The sequence below is a fragment of the Miniopterus natalensis genome, chromosome 9 (genome assembly GCF_054644295.1).
Source record: "Miniopterus natalensis isolate mMinNat1 chromosome 9, mMinNat1.hap1, whole genome shotgun sequence".
In the NCBI taxonomy this organism is placed as follows: Eukaryota; Metazoa; Chordata; class Mammalia; order Chiroptera; family Miniopteridae; genus Miniopterus; species Miniopterus natalensis.
This window is the reverse complement of record NC_142089.1, coordinates 3,201,988-3,209,453: the sequence shown is the minus strand read 5'-3', so window position 1 is coordinate 3,209,453 and position 7,466 is coordinate 3,201,988. Positions and strand designations below refer to the sequence as shown.

The 7,466-nt window shown below is 58.6% G+C and overlaps 1 protein-coding gene across 1 annotated transcript in view; it reads left to right on the top strand.

The window, feature by feature from the left end:
• The first annotated feature begins 5,056 nt into the window (after window positions 1-5,056).
• TMEM51 (transmembrane protein 51) overlaps window positions 5,057-7,466 on the top strand; it is a 35,899-nt gene continuing 33,489 nt past the window's right edge. The window contains exon 1 of the mRNA XM_087820777.1: window positions 5,057-5,103. The gene's annotated coding sequence lies outside the window, so the exon portion shown is untranslated. The remainder of the gene's footprint in view (window positions 5,104-7,466) is intronic.

The window sequence follows — 7,466 nt, the reverse complement described above, 5'->3', positions numbered from 1 at the left end:
TCAAAGTAGGTATCATTAGCATCACTGTTTGACTGATGAAAAAACAGAGAGGAGGAGACATCGGCCCAAGGTCACACAGCTCATAAGTAGCAGAGGACGCAGAAACCCAAGACAGATCTGATAAAATCCTGCCTCCTTTCTAAATCCGTGATCCACGGCGCCGCTTACGAGAAGAGCTTTATGGTGGACAGTGAGCTGAAAAGGCAGGTGAAATCAGCACCTCCCTACAGGGCCGAGTTTGCAGGAGGTATCAGTTTCCGGCTGCTGCTGTAACAACTTACAGAACATTTCATGGTTTAGAACAACACAAAGTTACTATCCTACAGTTCTGGGGTGAGAAGTCCAGAATCGATCTCACGAGGCTAAAATTAAGGTGTCAGCAGAGCGTGCTCCTTGCGGAGGGCCCCGGGGAGAACCCATTCCTGACCTTTTCCAGCTTCTAGAAGCTACCCATACTCCTTGGCTCGTGGCTCCCTCCAGCCATTTGGGTGGCCCTGACCTCTGCTTCATCCGTCCCATCTCCTCCTCCGACTCTGACCCTCCTGCCTCCCTCTCATAAGAATCCCTGTGACTATATTAGGTCCAGCAGGATAACTCAGGATGACTTCCCATCTCAGGATCCTTAACTTCATCATATCTGCAAAGTCCCTTTTGCCATGTAAAGTAACATATTTTCAGGTTCTGGGGGTTAGGATGTGAATATCTCTGTCTGTGTGGGTTTTTTTGTTTTGTTTTTTTTTAATTTTGATGATGGCTGCTTGCCATTTCTTTTCCACTTGGTGCAGGGCACACAGTTCCAGGGTGTCAGGGAGGCTCAAGTGTGGCTTGGGTGGGAAAGAGCAGGGCTCTCTCAACTCCTTTTTGGTGTTTTGCAGTTTCGATATAAAAGACCCCACTGCTCTTGCTTGCTGCCCGGCTGCCTGGTCTACGGAGGAAGGATGGGGGAGGGGCTCATAAAAGCCTAGCACCTCTGGAAATCTAGTGGCTGGCTGGTGGTGGCACTAAGGATGGGGGCCCAGTGTTGGCTTTGCCAGGCTGGCCACAAGGAAGCAACCTTGTGGCCTCTGGAGCCAGGTCACGGGGGACATGCCTGCTGGAGGCCTGAGGAGATTCCGAGTACTCTAGGGACTCCAACACGGTGGCCATGAACCAGAGAGTGGACTTTCCTAAAAGAAACTCGCCTACCAGTGACCCGGGTCACCCTTGGGGAGACCAGGGGGATGGGGGATGGCTACCCTGGGGTACTCGGCACCTCCAAACCCAGGCAGCCCTGCTGGAGGGGGTGGCTGCCATGCTCTTGCTTGTGAACTGGTAGAAACCCCAGCAGCAACCTCTCTCAGACCTCTTCACGCGATCACAGGTGGCAGGAATGGGGGCACTAGGCCACGGAGCCCATCTGCAGAGAAGACAGCAAGGTGGTAGGATGTGAACATCTTTGGGAAGCCATTGTCCCCAGCAAAGTGATTAAGAGCAAGAGTTGACCTCAGTTCAAATCCTGGCTCCACCACTTGCTAGAAGATGCCGGTACATACGCCTCAGCTGAAAAACTGGAATAGAATATTCCTTCTAAGGCTATTGTGAGAATTACACAACACAATGCATGCAGAGTGTGTGATACATGGGGCTCAGTACTTGGTGACTGTCTTCCCCACTGCTGATTATAGTAATGGGTAACAGAGATTCCACTATTCAAAATTGCTTTCGCCCGGCCGGGCGTGGCTCGGCAGATGAGCGTCGACCTAGGATCCAGGCAATCAGGGTTCAATTTCCGGTCAGGGCACAGGCCCGGGTTGCGGGCTGCAGCCGATCAATGACTCTCTCATCATTGATGTTTCTATCTCTCTCTCTCCCTCTCCTTTCCTCTCTCTGAAATAAAAAAGATATATTAAAAAAATAAAAATGAAAAAGAAAATTGCTTCCTTTGGCTCTTTCTCAAGCACATATCTCAAGCCCTTGTCAGCTGACACTTAGTGGGATAGGTTGGCAGTTAAATTAAGTCAGGTTCCTCAGTGGGACACAGAGACCCTAGGAAGATTCATAGAAACTGGCCACATAGAAGGAGAGGAACTGCCGGGACAGATGACAAAGAGAAACAGGCCTCCTCTCCCAGCTTCTCAGCTTTGCCTGTGGCTCAGCTTTGGCTGAGAATTTCTCCAGCCTCTGCCCAGATTAGCCGGGGTGAGCCAGCCTCAAAGAAACAACTCTGAAGATGGTTTTCTGAGATAAACAGGACCTGCCCAACTGGGCTTGCAGCAGAACAGGGCGAATCCAGAGTCGGATGGAAAAGTACTGAAGCTCTTGGCCTCCAGGTAGGAGCTGGAGCAATTGTCTGAAGTGATTGTCCCCAGCCCAGGCCCCTCTGAGGTCGGCCTTGCAGAGCAGAAATGAAAACCAGATCCTAGTCTTATCTGAGAGCTACGTGACTGTTTCCCATCACTCCTCTGGAGCCTGGAAGGTTCCCAAATTCACTGTCTAAACAGCGTGATGTATATACACAGATGTCAGCTAGGCACGTGTCATTGCAGGTGCCTGCTTACACAAAGGGCTCTATCCCATCCTGTTGTTACTTGGAGCTTTCATTCATTCAAATATTTATTAAGCACCTGCAGGGAACTAGACAAAGCAACGGGCACAGGAATCCCTGTCCTCAAGGAGAGCAGGAGTGGGACTTGTAAAGAATGACCTAACTGCCCTGGCCGGCTTGGCTCGGTGGTTAGAGCGTTGGCCGTGGACTGAAGGGTGCCGGGTTTGATTCCGGCCAAGGGCACGCACCTCAGTTGTAGGCTCCGTCCCCAGCCCCAGTTGGGGCGCCTGTGGGAGGCAACCAATTGATGTTTCTCTCACATCCATGTTTCTCTCTCTCCCCTTCCCACTCTCTCTGAAAAGCAATGGGGAAAATATCCTCAGGTGAGGATATTTTATTATTATTGTAATAATAATAATAATAATAATAATAATAAAACAAAATAATAAATAATAATAATAATAAAATAATAATAAAATAATAAAAATAAAATAATAATAATATAATAAAAATAATAATACAAAAATAATAATAAAAATAAAAAGAATGATATCACTGTGCAGAGAATGGGACCGAGGTGACTTCCTGGCTGGCAGGCAGGGGAAACCGGGGAGCCTTGTCCCAGGGTAGTGCATGTGCAGGCTGACAAGGAATCCGTCCAGGGCAGGGAGAGCACAGCTTCTAGAGCCAACCAACAGGGTCTGACTCCTGACCCTTCCTGGCTGTGCGACCTTGGGCAGATGACCTCACCTCTTTAAGCCTCTGCTTTCTCTTCTGTAAAGTGGGTGTGAGCAAAAACAGGGGCTCCTGGGTGCCAGGGAAGTGGGTCTCTAGTAAGGATGTGAGGAACAGCAGTTATTGTTATGCTCAGGGAGACTCTCTACTGTTTCCCTGAATGAATGAATGGATGAATGAATGAATGAATGAATGCCTTCCCCACCCTCAGATCACAAGACAGCCCCAAATTTGCCTTTCCATGAACAGCAGGGTCCTGTTGAGGGGTTACTGGGGGAGTTAAGAAGAAGCAATGGGGGGAAATGTTCATCACTCTGTAGGTACCCCCCCACACACACACACACAGGGAGAGCGCACACCCCGGGGCTCAGCAGTCTGGCAGTGACCTCGGGTGCATTCCACGCGGGTGTCTCATTTCTGCTCTGGACGCGGCAGGTCCCCAGTAGGAGGCGCCTTCTGTCCCCAGCTCGGTTCCCTGACGCCTGGACAGCTGCCTCTTGGCTTTGCTCAGGGTTTGAACTTCAAAGCACTGGACACTCACCAGAGAAGGGGACCCCGGCCTGACCTCTCTTGGAATTCAAACAGCCCGAGATGGAGAGAGGAGGCGGTCCACCTCCTCCCTCTGCTTAGAACCGAGGTTTTCTCGGTGGTTTGGCTGCGGTCAACCCGCCCCGTTTGGACGCCAGACCGGCACGGTTCCAGGGCAAACCTCCAGGTAAGGGCCAGAGGCGAAGGGCAGGTAAGAGGCGCCCTCGCAGGGCCGTCCACGCTCCCGGGAGCCCGGCCTCCCGCAGCCGCGCGGGGGCTCCGCCGGGCGCCCCTGAGGCCGTGGGACCGCCGCCCGCGCTGTCCTGGGACGGTCCCCCGCAGGGCTGGCAATGCGCCCCCAGCACCGGAGCCCCCCGCGCCCCAGCGCGCCCTCCCGCGCGGGGGCCGCAGCCCGAAAGGGGCTCCGCCCGGCGGCCACCCGGAGGGCGCCCCGAGCCCCGGGACGGGGTGGGGAGCCGGGTCGGAGGCGCGCTCTGACGCGCTTTTGAAAACTCGCTCCCCAAACCTCCACCCACCAGTCGCCCCGCCGGGGGGCCCCGCCCGCGCCCGCGCCCGCGCCCGCTGAGGGCGAGAGGGACGCGGCGGCCTCCCCAGGAAGATCCAGGACGGGCCTGCGCACCTGGCGCCCAGGTGAGCGCGGGGCCAGGCGAAGGGCGGCGGCCGGGCCCTCGCGCCCGCGGTGCAGCGGAAGGTGGGGGGTCTCCCAGCTCCACTTAACCCCAAAATACCCGGACTCCCGGCCCACGACCTCCCCCCACATCCTGAGCGTCCGCTCCCTCTCCCCACCCCGTTTAGCCGACTCGACGTGGCTGGGTTGGGGAGAGGGCTTGGGCCCAGCGCCCCCCTTCACCCTGGTACCCCCACAGCCGACGCGAGGGAGTGGGTGCGCCCCCCGCAGCCTGGGCGCCGCGTCCCGGGCCTCGGGGTGGTGCGGGGGCCCGAGGGAGGGTCGGCCGGTGGGCGGTGCCTCCCCGGCTGGAGGCTGCTGGGGCCGGCGCCGCCCTGGGCCCTCCGCACTCCGCGCTCCGCCCCCCGCCGTCCGTCGGTCCCTCCCTCCGTCCCTCCCTCCCGCACGCCGGCGCTCCGGGCCTCGCCTCCCGCGCTCCCATCCCGATCCCGGCCGCGCGCTGCGCCCTCTCCGCCGCCGCCTCCCTCCACCGAGACTCCCCGGAGCCCCCAGCGCCGGGATCGCAGCGCCCCGGAGGAGGCGGCCCGGGGGGCACCCGGGGGCGTGGAGCCCCCCCCTCCCAAGCCCCTGGCCGCCCGACCCTGACCGCGCTGGACCCGCCGCCCGGGTGAGTCTGCGCCGCCGCCGCGCCCGCGGAGGGACTGTGGGCTCCCGGGGGAGGGAGTCCCGGGCCCGTCTCGGGCTGTCTGTCGGTCCGTCCGAGAGCTTTCTGCCCCGGGTCTGGCGCCGGAAGCACTTCGTGCCCGCCCCCCCTGGGCAGCGCCCTTCCCGTGCGGGACCCCCGCCCCCGGGCCCCGCGCCTTGGCCAGCTGGCCGGGCTGGGGAAGGCGGCGGCCTCCGGGGCCCCCTGTTGGCGGGGACAGGTGCCGGCCCCCTGGCTGGTGTTGAACCCGGGGCCTCGGCACCGGCACCTTCCCCTGGTGCTTGGAGCAGAATTTCCCAGTAGGTCCCCGCAAACCGCCCTGGCGCTGCCCGCAAGACCCCCCCCCCCATCCATGCTCCTTTCTAGAAATCCAGGCTTCTTAGCGACTTAGATTCCTGTGTGTGTGTGTGTGTGTGTGTGCCACCTACTAGAAGCCAAAAGCTGAGGAGTGGGGCGTCAGCAAGTGGGGTGAACTTCAGTTTCCGCACTGTAAACTGCGAATGATACTCACCAGCTGGGGTGAGGGGGGGCCCCAGTCATGCCTGCACTTTGCAAGTACTTAGAACCCAAGTCAGACCTATAGGCTGGGCCCTGAAGGGAGGCCTGTGGCCTTGGCATTGCCAGGTCTGAAGAGGAGGGATGGTCATTTTCAGAAAGAAATCTTGTCTCACCCAGGGCCTGGGGAACGGGCAACCTGGAGGTCCATAGGTTTTCCCAGCCCCGCCCGGGCACTCCCCGCCCTGAGACAGCCTTGGGGCACCTGTGCAGCTCCAGGAAGAGCCTGCGTGACCTGGGCCAGGTCCTTCCTAGCAGCTGGGGTGGTCCAGGCACGGGGACCCCTGGCTGGGCCAGAGCGGGCTGGGGCGGGGAGGGACCCAGGTGCATGGCAGGAGAGGGATGGCCCTCCAGGGTGGCTTCTGGCTAGGGAAAGGTCGGCTCTGGGACCTGTGAACCGCTTTTACACTTTGGGGACTTGTCACATAAGATCTCAGCCTAAGTTGATAGGGCCTAATGGAATTGGAGCCCTTTCCCTCCAAATCTCTCTCTCCCCAGCTTGCCAGAGATACAGGCAGAGAGGGAGAGCAGGCAGGAGAGAGGAAGGGAGGCGGCTGGCGGTGCATCTGTTTCCTACAATGTCCTGAGCTGACGATGGGTGTTTGATTTAGATTTCCTGGGCATCTCGCAGGGCCAGCCCTGCCCCAGGGATCCAGGGCCAAGGGGCCTCAGAGAGCTCCCAGCACAGTGAGTTGTAAATGACAAGTGTCTCAGAGAGGTGGCCACATAGACAGGCCCCACCACTCCCAGGAGTTTCTCTGTGACCCACCGTGGGCAGTCACTTTGCCTCTCTGAGCCTTGGTTTCCTCATCTGTGAAATGGGAATGATGGCCTCTTAGAGAAGGGCGGGGCATTCACGCCAAGCACACGGCAAGCACTCACGGCGAGGAAGTTAGGTTCCGGGGCTTAGGGGAGGGCGGGGGAAAGAAAGAACCCGGGCTGAGGCGTGAGAAGAGGTCCTGCTACGAAAAGAACTTCCGAGTATTAAACACTGAATTGGAGTCACTCGGGGTGACAGGGAGGAGGGTGCCTGGGCAGATGGAACAGCAAAAGCGAAGGCATGGAGGTCTGAAGGCCGTGGGTGTGGCGGGTGTGGGCACCCAGGCAGGGGTGGGGAAAGGAAAGGAATGGAGGGTCCGGCGTGAGCTGGACTGGAGGGACGGGGCTGGTCCCTGCAGGCGGGACGTCATGTACACGTCTTGGGACCATTCAGCAGATGTGGACTGAGTGCTTTCTGTACACCGGGCGTGTTCTCCCTGCTCTGTGCACACTGAACAAAGACGACACAGATTCCCTTCAGGTTCTTTAAGCCGGGGAGGCATTTGATCCCCTCGATGCGTGACAAAGATAGTTCCCGCTGCAGGCTGGCCTGCAGGTAGGGGAGGGTGGGAATGAGAAAGGGGCTGTGGACTGGGGCGCCACGCGGGAGGCAGAGATCATCATGTGGTCCTTGCGTGTGACCACTGGTCAAGGGTCAGATTCGTGGACTGGGTGTGAGGCCCACACCGCCCGCCTGTCTTCTCCCAGAGAGAGGTGGTGAGCGCCTGGCACCTTGGCCGGGCCCCAGCCCCTACAGCTGTGGCTTCCTGCTCTCTGGCTCCAGAAGTCACAAGGTTCAGGAGTTTCTGTGTGTACGTGAGGGAAGGCAGAGCCAGCGGCCTGTCTCCCGTTGGTGTTTGCTCCGTCGGGGGCTCCTGTTTTACTGGGTCGCCGTTCTGGTAAATGTTCTTCCCTCCCCGTGTGGGGCTGGCTGACAGTGGCCCCCCAAAACT